Raw genomic sequence first — 15,725 nt, forward strand, 5'->3', positions numbered from 1 at the left:
AATATTGCATTTTCAATGCAAACTGCAGAAGAAAAATATAAAATAAATGTGGATATCTACATAAAATGTTATTATAAACACACTATCCTAAAAATACAGCACCATATTTTAACACAAAAGCAGTCACTGACTCGCAACAACTTGCAATCATAAGTGACAGAGTTAATTTCGGGTAAAATCAATGAAAATGTGGTATGCCGATAGCATAAAAATGAGATGTGATAGAGCAAATCTGAGATCAGATTCAGCACCCTGAAATTAATCTAAAACAGCAGCAAAAGTCCATGCCAGAAATTTTTTTTGATGACCAGTGTTATTCGAGCACAAATAGCCAGTTTATGTACCACTTTATTGCTGAATAAAACAAGCATATTCCTTCAAGGTCGTATGTTTCTATTTTATTCAAAATAATCACAACCATGTCAACTCTATATTATGCAATATATTGAGTTGACGTTACAGCTGTCGGTATTGACAAATGACAACTTCATCAGAGATGCAAACGAGGGTCCTGAGAGCAACAGTTGGGCCCTATATGCTGATTATCAACTGGATTGTATCACCGTTTAAAGAGAGTCCATACGATTAAGGAAAACCATACTCCATTCAACACGTAGGGCAGGGCACCAACACTTATTGACGTCAACCTTTTCTTCCCGCAGACCCTCCCCCACCTTTGTCCCACACCTCTTTTATATATATGCCCTCTCGCCTCCTTTCCCGGCCAATATGTATTTTTTTAGAGTTTTTCACCCAATCCCCTTTACCCCCCTTTTCGCACCTTTCTTCCCAGCGCCCTTAACTATTTTCCTGAGCGTGGTCCCTTTATCTTTTGCGTGACCCGTACATTGAATCCTGGCCGTATCCCCGCACCACCTCTGCACTGTGATGTGCATAAATCAACATGCGTTGCTTTCTAGATTTGAAGCTTTCGTGACTGCAAGGATTCATATTCTTAGGTTTTTTCGGTAAAGTCACGTAGGTAAAAAATGTAATTAATAAAAGTAAAATAAAAATCACGACGTTTCGGAGGCAACACAAGCTTGCGTCTTCAGGTGGGACCGTCACAGCACGCTCGCTGTATCAAGTAAAAATTTACTTGATGACGGTTCCCCCTGAAGACGGAAGCTTGTGTTGCCTCCGAAACGTCGTGATTTTTATTTTATTTTACTTTTATTAATTTTAATATTTTACCTACGTGACTTTATGGAAAAAACCTAAGAATATGCGTTGCTTTCATTCCCTTTACAAAGCTATGCCACACTGCCTGTCCCTTGCGAAGTTTGGCTTGGTCGTTGACGTCCATGCTTGCCATTGTGAACTTCATGCTCCGACAAGGCGACAAACGACGTGGAATTTTTGGTTACATTCTTATTTAATGAAACGTATCTAATGTCAACGGAGTGTCAGGTCTCGTCTAAGAGTGGCACAGACACAAAGAGCGTGCACTGTGCTAGTCCTTGTGTTGTGATCCATGTTTACTTTTGGGTAAGGCCACATTATGCACATACCATTTTCATCCATTTTACCCCCCCCCTTCCAACCTCATGGTTATTGTGCTATTGGACTTATATCACGAGAAAAAATAATTTAACTTATAACATGCAGAACAGTTCATCACCCCATGTTAGAGACTGGTCTGGGAAAACGGAAATTGCTACAGAGAGAAATGTTTGTCGCATTACAGTCAAACTGAGATAGGAATTTGCCAAATAAATTGAAAAACCAAATGTAATGTTTTTTTTGTATATGCATTCGTCAGTGGCCGGGCTGAGATACTCGGAGACCCCGGTGTAACCACAGGCGCCCGCTTGGATTTGAACGCAGGATCTCAGTGGTGCCAGCTTAACGCCTGTGCTGTGACATTTTTAAAGAAAATATTACACCCAACATGTTCCTGCTAATTTAGCAGGTAATGTTGCAGTGTGTCAAGGTGGACTAGAATTTTCCGTGGAGTTAAGTGGGAACTCAAAAACGGATATGTACAAGAATATATTTAACCGAAAATGTTCGTAATAGAGAGTAAATAAATGTTGTCACGATAAGCCACACATTAACATGACTTGTTGATATTTAAATGAATGAATGCACATGAGATTCTTGATCAGACTGCTTTTACAAACGGAATATAATCATGAGCGTTATTGTAGAGAATGACAATGAATGTTTTCCTTGCATCGAACTCCGACTCATATCTTTAAGAAATGACCCTTGCTTATAACATCTGGCAGTTAACCAGCATTGATTCAAGCGGCCTGACTGCTAATGTCGAAACCAGTCCAGAGTTTGCTTTACAGAATCATCGCTGCTGAAATAATGCGCTTGAAAAGGCCGTATAGCTGATGGATTGTTCAGGAAATACTTTTATTTTTTTTATCTGGACAGATAAATGAAGGAAAAGTATTGTCTCCCTATTTTGATATTTACAAACTGAGTTGTGTTGCCGAAGTTATGAAAATAACTCCAGTCGCTTGAATTGCACATCATTTTAAAAGGATAGGAATGGATATACTTCACAACAATGAATACCCAATTACGATGGATGGAACGGAATTTGCTGCAGTAATTCAATGAAGAGACAGCTAATGAGTACCTTTTATGTAAAATTTTCTTTTCAAGAATTTAATCGCACTGTAGCACCACTAAAGGCTGCATTTATAATGACAGCTTTTTGTGGCAAAATTAAGATAGTAACCTTGCATTCTTGGACACTCTCTAGAGATTGATACAAAGATGTTGGCATCGTTTGCAATAATTAATTGTTTTTTTATGTTTTGGCAGCTGTTATTACGGATTTCATGTTGTGGTTTAAAAAAAAAACTTTGTTGGGCCCTGTAGGCGTTAGATATGAAGCAGTTTCAGAATACTTTATGTCGTTTTTGTTTTATAATTGGCATACTGGCTTTTGTGTTGGCCTGCCACATCCCTGTGGTCGTAATTATACAGTGGCCAATCAGTCGCTCTTGATGGTGTCTTCTTTTGTAAAGCAGCTTTTGTCAGGAAAATTTCACTTTTTGACAGCTAATGGATCTCAAGTGCAGCAACGAAGCAGCAGTGGCATTATAATTGTAAGTGATACCATAGTTCCCTTAAATTGCCAGCATTTCCTTTCACTCACAGCTTTTGAAAATGCAGCACATTGTTATACGTTACACAACAACATGGATGTGACAATCATATAGTTTCAACAACGCATAGTTTGGCAATCAGATTGATGAATGGTTCCCCAGTACTATGGCCACAGACTCGTAACTGGTCAGCACCATACACAAATCCAATTACGCACTTCTTTGGAGCTCCGTCGTGACATTTAACACCAACATCATTCCGGATGCTTCTTCTGTGAGACCGTTATTAAATCCTTTATATTAAGTTCGCTTGCTTGCGTGCTTGCTTGCTTGCGTGCTTGCTTGCTTGCTTAGGACCGTGCAAATCTTTCGGTCATTTTTAACCCACTTCCCGTGATCCAATCGAGCTGACATTTTCCACACAGACTCGTTGTGTGTGACAATTAATTTTCGTGAAAAAAAATCAAAAATTTTACACTGTTTAGGGAAAACAAATTAAATATTTAATTACCAATTGCTTAATGGTGGCAGACAATCATCTGACCCATAGGTGGCAGCCATCTCAAGCCAGAGGACGAGAGGACTCTAGCCGCCACGCATATAAAGGATTTATAGTGAAAAACTTTGTTTTTACGGGTTTACTTGTTTTAGTATTTCAAAAGGCAATATGCAGCGCTGGATGTTTGAACAGCATGATTCACTGGGTGATGCAAACTTTGCACCAAAAAACAATGTCTAGGGCAATGATCATAATTGGGCACATCTGTGAAAAGGTCCAGATTTGTGAACATCTGTAGAAAACAATACTGCACTGGGAGTGGGCGGTTATTTGGTTATTGCAGATAAGTGGGAGTTGGATATTCAATGTAGAGTACTGTAATTACGTCTCAACCAAAAAAAGTATGGCTCAGGTGGGAAATCAAACGTATCTTGCAATTGCAGATCAGTTTACATTTCCACATGTATGCCTCTTTTTCCATGCCATTTTGGAGCGAGCTTCACTTGTAACACGAATATGTATGACTCCACTGCTGTATGAGGGTCTCCCATGCTGTGCGGGTCATGGGGGTTATTTAATGATACTTCACCACGTTGCCCACGGTGTGTCGGTGAATGCAGCGAGCATTGTAAGCATAGACGTCGTGGCGTGAACTACAGTACAACTGTGGATGTTTCTGCTCTATTCTCTGCGGCCCACCACGTACCACTGCAGCCTATAACACGTGTTATGCACGGTGGTCACAAAATTAAAGCCCTATCCAACCTCAAGCCTGCTTAGCTTCAGAGATGTGACAAGAGAGAGGGCAAGTAAGGACGTGACAGTCTGGGTGAACCAGAGAGCGCACGTGACCGGGACAGGTTAGCGAGGGAGCCCAAAGGGTTGCTTGAGGGACACGTGATGCTCGGTCGAGAACCTTCTGGTGAGATCCAGAAGTGGGCGTGGCCGAAGGTGGAGCGAGGCTATGTTCGGGAGCATAAAAGGAAGGTCCCGAGAGCAATCGCGGCTGTCTGTTGAAATGGAACTCGTCGGTGCTCCGTCTCTTCGATCCTCGGTCTTCGATCTTTACGCTCAGCATCGTGGGTCAGGCAGTGTGTTTGCTGCCTGACCCGGTTATGTAGTTACCCCGTTGTGGTCTAGTTAACCAGTGTTCGCTTAGGTAGAAACCCTGTTGGGGTGTTGTAATATACGTGTTGCCTCCAAGTTCAAGTGTGTGCCTCCGTGGAACCCACTACAAATGCGTAGATGAACAGGCATCATTTCAAAATATACTATCAGCACTTATTCACTTTTACATCATCTGTGTTACTTGTGAAATATTTTGTAAAGGTTTTCAGACGCTTCCTGCAAGCCCCCCCCCCCCTTTGTTGTGCATTCACAATTGAATGTTGGTCTCGGTGCAATTAAATATGCGACACAACAAATCGTCTGCAATGGCTACATCGATAGACGTGTCTCTGATGAAGGTACACTAAAGATTCAGCAATTGACAGATACGAACAGCAGACGGTACAAAGTGGCCTCTAATGGCAAATAATGGCTCTTGAAAACTGCGGAAAGATGTATTAACGAGTGAGTCATTTCCTGCAGCATTATACACGCGTGCTTTAAGCAAGAAATCCTTTAGTGTTGACATTAACGACATTAAATGTTCGATAGGTGTCCAGGTTTCATATTAACTAATTAAACAAAACAAAAACCCCAACTCACTAAATACCTCACCACCAAAATAATGACGCATGTTATTTGAATGCATCATCGCGGTTATCTTGCATTATATTTTTCAGTTAATCCATTTTACCAATTAAAAACCGCGAATGGATATGGAAAACATAATTATCAGCTCCACGAAACAACTTAAATAATGCACAACATGTACCTGTTCAAATGCACCGCTTTTGAATAATGTCTGCATAGAGCAAATGTCTAGACAATGTCTGCTTTGAGCAGAAGAATGAGGTAAACTTCAGTAAAAAAGTTTGAGTCGGCTTGTCAATCTCTCCTCGTGGTTTGAATTCGATTTTTCTCAAATGAAGACTGGCAAATCATTCGGATGTTCGAATTCTGACTGAAAAATACATCACGATATAAATTGTAATTCTGCACACTCTGCGCACGTGTTATGGCCACACTGGTGACCTGGCCACGGTTTCCAATGTTGGACTTGTGACTGAACCTTGCCCGCTGTCACTCGAGCCTACCTCTTTCGAACTTCGTTTTAGTCCTAGATTTGAAGCTTTCGTGACTGCAAGGATTCATACTCTTAGTTCTTTCGGTAAAGTCACTGTAGGTAAAAAATGAAATTAAAATTAATAAAAAATAAAACAATAAAATCACGACGTTTCGGAGGCAACACAAGTCTCCGTCATCAGGTGGGACCGTCACAGCCAGATTTGCTGCATCAAGTGAGGCAAGGATTCAAGATGTAATCCCTTAAATACATCTGGAATCCTTCCTTGGTTTTAGTTCCCATCTTGTATCGTCAACCACCTCCGATGGGCATGCTTGGCAAAAGAAATTCAACATACATACGTGCATACGGATGGCAACATCGATGTCTTTCTGACTGAGCTCTTTGACCGCATCCGCATTTTCCTCGGTGACGGCTGTAGTTTCAATTCTTCGCAGGGGATTTCAACTGCCCCACGGCTCGATCGAAACATCTATCGGCCATCACCTCGGCGAGTTTCCATGTTCTTGCAACTTAATCGCGGTTAATGACTGGCCTAATCCGTATGTATACCGGGGGCCAATCACGGAATCAAAGTGAAACCATCGCCTCCCACTCGGACCCATCATCTTCTTGTCGCCCGAGCATCATTTGCCGAGCAGCCACCCGGGAGATGTATCCATCTCTCGCGCAGCGTTGATTGCATCGATGCTGCTGCACTGCATCAATTGTTGACGCTCACATTCCTCCCACCCCCCCACGTCGTCATCTGATCCCATAGCCCGTGCTAACTGACTTGACCTGGTTGCGAGGATTCTAGATTGGAAGCTTTCGTGACTGCAAGGATTCATACTCTTTGTTTTTTTCGGTAAAGTCACGTGGTCTGCATCAACAGCAGGCAATGCTGTCCCACCTGATGATGGACGCTTGTGTTGCGCCCGAAACGTCGTGATTTAATTTAGTTTCATTTATTTAATTAAAAATTTTACCTACTTGACTTTACCGAAAAAACCAAAGAGTATGGTTGCGAGAAGCCTGTCCTAAGCTGCAATTCCAACCAAACGAAGCCAATGACGTCTCGGGTGACCTACTCGTACTCCAGAACGATACCGGCTGGCCCCTTCACCGTCTCATCTGCAGGAGTGCAAACACATTGATTCTGTTCTAGATTTGAAGTTTTCGTGACTGCAAGGATTCATACTCTATGTTTTTTTCGGTAAAGTCACGTAGGTAAAACATTAAAATAAATTAAATCACGACGTTTCGGGCTTTCGCCAAGCGAAAGCACATCGCTTAAGCGGTTGCGCTTTCGCTAAGTTGTTCCCACCTGAAGAAGGACGCTTGTGTTGCGCCCGAAACGTCGTGATTTAATTTATTTAAATGTTTTACCTACATTGATTCTGGCCTGACGTGTGTCCTTTATCAACGGATGTATCAGTTCTCCAGCTGACACACCCTGTCAACACTTGTTTATACTCAAGGCTGTGCTGAATCCTGGCCCAGGGCTGGCCCGGTGTGCTCACTCAGCTGAGCCTCAGCTCAATACCAATTTGACCGATATTTTAGGAACAATATTACCAATATTACCAAGTCTGGCCTTCTTCCGCCTTCTCTGAAGTTAGGTCAGGTGACCCCCTTAGTTAAGAAGCCTGGCTTTAATCCAACACGGAGAGTGAGTTTGTTAAGTTCATAGATTACATCTGAACTCTTGTTCATTTTATATTTTGTTGGTTCCATTATGGCATATTTTGGTTTCAAAGTCTTTGCCACCTTCAACACTTTCACTCGTCATCCTGTGAAAGCGACTGAAGCCAGACTCCGCCATCAACGGCCTTATGTCTAGTTAATTGCATCTTCTCTATAAGACAGAAGTTCATGCGCCTTTTGGCGTCATCTGGTCCAACACCATGTGAGACTAGGCTCTAAGGAAAGCTGTCTCGGGTGTGGACCAATCAACTTCAAGGACAGTGCATACATTATCAGAGTTATGCTTTTTGTTTGCATTATGACTGCAGGTATTGTGGTCTATGCAAACATGACTCCTTGTAAAAAAGGTGTCAGTTTTGTTGCCAGATAAAAGGGTAAAAAACAATTATCAGAAGTGTATTTGTTAAAGTCCCAATTACTGCAACCGATACTGCGGTTCTCCATGGATCCGCACTTGGATAGAAACATTTTTCTGCTTTTCTCACCCATTGGTCACCTCATTGATAGTTACGACGTCAAATGCCACACCGACGCCGATAACATCCAGCTTTATATGACGTTAATTTTGGTTCTAAGTTTTCTGCATCTTACAGACTGTAGCTCTAATCTACATCGCTGGTTTTGGTCCCATGACCTCCTCCTAAACGTCTCCAAATCTGAATCGCTGTTACTGAGCACCAGACAGTGACTCACCACCAGGGCCTCCCTGCCTCCTGATTTACTAATTGCCGGCTCTCCCATCACTCCGTCCAGTCACTTTAAAATGCGTGTTACCTCTTTAGACTCGACTCTCTCATTGGACACCCATGTACTCAACATCATTCATGCCTGCAAGTATGACTAGAGGTCTTTCTGGAGATATACACCCCATGCTGAAAAATTCCTATTGCAAACACTTTGCCATGTAGCATTGTCAGCCCTCGCCCGGACTAATGCAACGCCATTCCTTGATTAGACATCTGCAAAACAAATCAGCAGACTGCAATGGCATAAAAACAACTTGTCACGTTCAGTTCCGGATTGAGTTAGCTGCGGGGTTCTGAATAAAAAAAAAACACATACATATTAAAACACATATTTTTTACTTGCATAGTAAAGTAATTGTATTTTTTCATTTGCTATACAGCCAGATAATACGAAAAATCGATAACCTTAAACACCCAGTCGTTCATAAAAGTTAAAGGCAGTATAGTACTATCGTAATAGAGCAAGTGCAGAATCACTGAACCGGAAGTGACAGCATGAAAGCATTCAGCGCGGGGCCCTTGAAAGTGCGGGGCCCGTAGCTACTACATTTGTTACGAGGATAATGCGGCACTGGTCACGTTTCATCCTGGGTGTCGGGCACTAATTTGGAGCCATTCTTGACTAAAACTTATCAAACCATTCAAAATAACCATGGAGCTGTCAATGTTATACACTTTGGATTTTATAGCACGTAAACGCACATGACCTACGCCTATGACCAAAATCATCCGAAAAATGTCCACTCTCGTCAGATTTCAGAATCCATTTCCGGGAATGAGTGGAGTGCCTTGTGTGAAAATAAACTTAAGAACGCAGAGAAAGCCCCAAGAACTGCAGGAGTGGGGGACTGGACAATCAGCACTGCCATCTCCTGGCCACCTTTAAACCCCACCCCGACAGGACCTGGCAAGTCCTGGTGGTCCACACATCAAAAGTATTAACAGGGCTCATTTAATCTTTCTCTATTGGATACATTTAGGGCCATTGGGTTCTCGCCAAAAGAGAGAATTAACAACCGGTACATTATGTTATGCAAATCAATTGACAAATAATTGTCTGCTGCATAATACATTAGTGATTAATGATTCATGTAGAGCTTATTGCTAACAATGCATAAAGATGGGCTCTGTTGCAGTACTCATAATTGCTATTTCCCATGTAATGCAACATGTTAAACTTTTGCATAATGCATACTGTTTTTGCCATTTTTGTGGACCTGACGCAACCAGTACAAGGAATCATTTAATAATGGTCTTAACACGGCATTGTAATTTTATTTAATATTTCTGAGAAGTGCGATTTTGAGGTGACTTCATACAGGACGCGTTGATATTCCAAATGTAAATAAAATAAAAAGTACGGGTGAAAAACATTTATTTCCTGACATACGTTCTCACAGAGGAAAACTAAATAAAGAGTAGATACTTTATTTATAACCTTCAATGTTTTCAGTGGATTAAGGTAAAAGATGGTACTATACTTTAATTGAATACGAGAGTCTGTAGTGCTGCTGTAAAGGTTATACATTTATTGCGAATTTTATGTTTTTTGAAGTGGTCTTTGTACACAAAAGGGTGGAATTAAAGATACATGTGTCTGCCATTTGGAGTTGCGTGTAGATGTGTTTGTTGTTTAGCTTTTCTGCTGGCATTAGATTATCCCATTGTATTATGCAAAAAGGTGTACTGTTATTCGTGATATTGAAGGAAATATTAAATTCACTGTGTCAGCAATGACCACGTGATATTTTGAAGCTGGATTTCTCTTGCGATTGCATATCAGTGTGTTTGAGGTTTAAATCTTGCTGCAGGACCTACATTAACACCACCATGCGGTCGGATTAAGGATGTGGGTGGAATGGCAATTTTCAAACGCAATTACTAGGTAATTTTTTGGCAAATGTTTAATGATTTCATTTGCATGTTTTGAGGTAGCATGTTGTGAGGGCAGCTGCAAATACAAATTCTAAAATGCGTAATCCAATAGTGTACTAACACATTCTATTTAAGACCGACACGGGAAGATTTCTCCACAATTCTGACTGTCGCCTGATGAAGCTGGTTGTAATTACCGGCGGAACGTCGTACTCAAATTGTAAATGTTGAGGGTTTACTCTCCATCACACCGATGTGCTAAACTAGTAACGAATTGACATGTTTTGTTTACGTGACAAACCTTGCTAATGGGCTGTCGGGTGGTAGCGGGTGTAGCTCGAACATTTATATTAACATAATCTTTCCGAAAAACATCTATTATGGAAAACATTCTAATCCAAAAAGTGTATGGCAATTATTCAGGTTTCTTACATTTCTAGATCAACACTTCAAGTATATCTAAAGTCACATTAATGAACTTTCAAAAATATACATAATTTCCCCATACAATAGGAGAATGTTTATCCAAAGTTAATTATCATGTGAAATGCTAAGATTAATATGTTGGCCATATGCTATCTCTCTGCGAAAAGGTCTTGGCATTTCTATACTCAAAGCTGCTCTTCTTGTGGTAATAAGGCAAAGGTGCATTCTTACTGTGAGGCTTACCCACAGGGGATCATCTGTGCATTTTATTTGCTGCAAAATCCTAATGCACACGAAAACATACGCTGTTGACAAGCCATGGGTCCTAGCCGACGACTCACTTGTTCTATGAATGAGCACAGTATTTGCTCATTAAAATTAATTAATCATGTACGATCCCTTTAACACTGTAATTATAATATTCTTGTCTAAACCCAAACATCTGCCCATGATATGACTGGATCGACGATATGCTTAACGTGAGTAAAAGCATAATTACCAAGTGGGATTTAGTGACGGTAAACAATCAGTATGTGTAATCATTTTGATTAAAAAAATTGGGAAAATATTTTTCGCAGTTTTGTGAGAATTTGCTTTGTCATAATTTGTAGCAAACACACTGAAGGTCGAAGACCCCGGGGCCGGCTCAGGGCACGCTGGCGGGACTAGGTCGCTCAGCTGGCCTGGGAACGCCTGGGAACTCCCCAGGAAGAGCTGGAGTCTGTATATAGTAGTGTATATTAGTGTAGTGTATAGTGTAGTGTATAGTGTAGTGTATAGTATATAGTAGTGTAGTGTATAATAGTGCAGTGTATAGTGTAGTGTATAGTGTAGTGTATAGTAGTGTAGTGTATAGTAGTGTAGTGTATAGTGTAGTATATAGTAGTATAGTGTATAGTAGTGTAGTGTATAATAGTGCAGTGTATAGTGTAGTGTATAGTAGTGTATAGTAGTGTAGTGTATAGTAGTGTACTGTATGGTGTATAGTAGTGAAGTGTATAGTGTAGTGTATAGTAGTGTAGTGTATAGTAGTGTAGTGTATAATAGTGCAGTGTATAGTGTAGTGTATAGTAATGTAGTGTATAGTGTAGTGTATAGTAGTGTAGTGTATAGTAGTGTAATGTATAATAGTGCAGTGTATAATAGTGCAGTGCATAGTGTAGTGTATAGTAGTGTAGTGTATAGTAGTGTAGTGTATAGTAGTGTAGTGTATAGTAGTGTACTGTATAGTGTATAGTAGTGAAGTGTATAATAGTGTATAGTAGTGTAGTGTATAATAGTGCAGTGTATAGTATAGTAGTGTATAGTGTAGTGTATAGTAGTGTAGTGTATAGTAGTGTATTGTATAATAGTGTAGTGTATAGTAGTGTAGTGTATAGTAGTGCAGTGTATAGTGTAGCTTATAGTAGTGTATAGTGTATAGTAGTGTAGTGTATAGTAGTGTAGTGTATAGTAGTGTAGTGTATAGTAGTGTATAGTGTATAGTAGTGTAGTGTATAGTAGTGTATAGTGTATAGTAGTGTATAGCAGAGGTGGGACAAAGTCATTGTTATGCAAGTCCAAGTCGAGTCTGAAGTCATCAAATTCATGACTCGAGTCTGACTCGAGTCCAAGTCACATGACTCGAGTCCACACCTCAGAGGTGGGACAAAGTCATTGTTATGCAAGTCCAAGTCGAGTCTGAAGTCATCAAATTCATGACTCGAGTCTGACTCGAGTCCAAGTCACATGACTCGAGTCCACACCTCTGGTGTATAGTGTATAGTAGTGCAGTAGTGCTGGAGTCTGTCGCCAGGGAAAGGGAGGTGTGGACCGCCACTACTCAACACGCTGCCGCCGTGACCCTCACCAAGACACGCGTACTGAGAAACGAACAAACGCATGAACTCATGTAATGATGAAAGACATCTCTTGCTGATGAACATGTATTACCATGGTAACCATATTAAAGGAGGGATGGATTGCAGTTTCAATGCTCCAGATGAATTTGTCCCATCATAAGGACTGCTTCATCCAGTAGTAGATAGGGAATATCTGACATTTATATTATTTATATTCCTATCATACACACACTCTCGGCTTTGTTTCAAGGGCGACTGCTCCCCAGTTACAATATCAGGCTCATAGATATTCTACTAGCGGTAAGTACCCAGCGTTGCCCGGGCGAAAAAGACAGACACATATTCTATAAGGCAAGCCATAAGGAAGTCTTGGTTTTAATGAGCATGATACATTATGATAAGGCATAGCTCTGCCTTGAACAGCAAACACCTCAAACTTTCAATGGGAGGGTTAGCTGGGGGGAAATGGCAAATTAACGGCAGCATCCTCCGCTCAGGCATCCATCGAATCGTAGGTCTGGTTTAAAATATCTCAATCAGCTCTCACCCACATTGTGAACATTTTTGTCTCGTCTGCTTTTACCCCAAAATCACTGGCTCGTTAAAAGGCTGATCCATCGCAAAGTGCACCTAAGTGTCATTGGCAACAAGTCATATTGTCTCTCCCCATGTGCCCGGCCACCCACCCACCCTTCTGTCCTCCACCCCACACCCACGCTTGGTTTGCGGCTATAAAAGCTGAACAACCCTGACATTAGAAGAGCAACGCCTCTACATACACACAGCACGGGACTACGAGGCACAGGTAAGCCCGCTCGCTCCACGACAGATGTGCGCTCATGATTGTGGTAGAGTCGGTAGAACGAAGTGCGAACTGATGCTCTTTGGTTGCCAATAGGGTTGCTGCTACCTCTGCGGTACAATAAACTGGGACACAGTGTGGGACGAATATCTCACAAATACCAGAGGAGGGGAGATGTACATTTAAATGCGTTGTGTGTTTTTTAATTCATCACGATCCTCGCCATGCAGATTCGCCTCCTCGCCCTGCTCCAGTTGCTCATGCACGGGGGAAGAAACTCGAGTTTACTGAGAAAGAGCGAGAGAGACACACGGAGAACAGGCAAGAGGACAAAGACTAATGCCGCATTCCCACAGTCGGGAGCGCGGGCGTTATGTTGAGTGGTGTATGGATACACAAATGATAAAAAACAGGACTTTTCATGTCCCGGGAAGACGTATAAGTTTACCAGGGTGGCTACGTCAAAAATAGAACAATCCTGGGAAGACAAGGACAGGTGGCATCCGTCGTTGCCAATAGAGTTTAGATTTTTGTGCCGCTTGAATGTTAAAACAGTTTATTTTACTTATCCCAATTATACCAATGTAAATGTAAACACGTTACAGTGTATGATAGCTGGGATTTTTGCACACAGCGTTGGTGTACGGTGCTTTTTCTGCAATTTTTTCTGTATTTTCTTGGATTTTCTGTTTGCACATAGTCACATAGTCACTTTAAGATGTTTTCTTGTTCATGTTTTTGTTTTTTGTTTGTTGCGGTTGCACCCGATTCAAGAGCCGCATGGCTCACAGGGCTATACCAAATAAATGAAACTGAAACTGCAAGCCATATGTGATATGTTTCAAATCTATAACAGGGAACCTCACTAACATAATGGATGCATTGAATGATTGAATGGGAAACGTGTAAATGATCATGAAGGCAGCAACACGTTGATTTTGTACTCATGTATTGGCCACAACTGAAAACAACTGGAAAACAACAAAGTATGTACATCGCCGTCAATTATTAAGAGTGGACAGGGAACAAAATTATAATAAAAAAATACAAGTGAGAGCTGACTGAAGTACTTTTTGGAACATTTTATACCGAAATGCCACTTACCAAGATGAATAATTTAAACAGTTAACATTACCAGTTATGACTTATGGATCAGAACCATGGACTTTGAAAAAGAAAATGGAACAAAAGATGACAATTACATGAAGAATAATGGAGAGATGTGTGCTGGAAATTTCACGAAAAAACAGTTATATCACAGAACTACGTGGATAAATAAAATAAATAAACGCAAATGAAAGAACTCACATTGATTGTTAAGCAAAGTAAGCGGGCTTGGGCAGGACACATCACGAGAAGGGATTATGGCAGATGGACGAGACTGGTGACAGCATGGGAACACGCTCAAGGGATGAGCATCGCAGAGATGGAGTGTTGAGATCGAGACATCCGTGAAAAAGAGCTTTACAGCTCGTCTAATCCCTCCAGTATATGTAAATATTTTGATTCTGAGATCAGCTGATGTGTCTGAGCAAGAAGGATTGTGGCATTGCAAGACCATAAAGGGGTTTGGTGATGACGTGGGAGGTCTTCCACCAGCAGTGGGTAGATGGCTGATGATGAGCACAAGTGTGCAATAGGTGCCAATGTAGCATTTTTATGCTTAAATGGTACATGTTTGGTGTGCAATATCAACGTTCAGCGTATACATTTTAAAATTCACACCAATCTTAAAGTCCATTTTGTAATTCTTAAGGGTGACTATATATTTAATAAACGTTTTGTGTGAGTGTGCATGCATTCAGCGAACCCAATGTCCATGTTTTAGACTGCTTCTCTGGATTATGTTGATGCAGGGCTGCTCAGTGAAAACATTACGGTACACTGTGTAAATACTTTTTTTTATGGAAATTGGTTACATTTCATATAATTTCGTACTTAATATGGTAATATCAAAATCCACTGCAGAATCTTAACCATTTAAATGTTGCTCATTTACACACATTTTCTTATTGCTAAATTACTATGACACGTATGTGCACGGTGACTTCAAACGTTTGGAGTGTAATGCGTCACGATTGGCGAGTGAATCACAGTATCGGAGCAATTATAGCATGCATAGATATGATATGTAAATATTAAACATATGAAATGTGAAAATATTAAAACAAATCATGGCCATGTTGTCATGGCTATGCTGGTACAATAGAAAGCTATGGGGAGAAAGTGAGATAGGGAAAACTAAATAAAATATATAACAAAAATGTTCAATTGCATATTAAAGAAAAAATATAACTTGTATATGTGTATATACATTGATCAATGTAGAACATGCTTTGTGTCCTGATCAGTGAATGTGCATAGTTAAAAAAAATGCATATATGAAAATCGTGATTCATTATAAGTCTGAAATGTGTGGCACAGCACTTTGAGAAATGTAGTGGAAAGGCATTATGGGTTCAGTAATGGCGGTTTTAGTGGAAACGATGATGATGATGACTGATAAATATGACAACGATGGTGGTGATGATGATTGACAGCGATGACGATGTGCTCTCACTCAGTGTCAGCAGCCATGGCGAACGTGCATC

This window comes from Lethenteron reissneri, chromosome 20 (assembly GCF_015708825.2).
Source record: "Lethenteron reissneri isolate LAM-NWPU_2019-01 chromosome 20, ASM1570882v1, whole genome shotgun sequence".
Lineage (NCBI taxonomy): Eukaryota > Metazoa > Chordata > Hyperoartia > Petromyzontiformes > Petromyzontidae > Lethenteron > Lethenteron reissneri.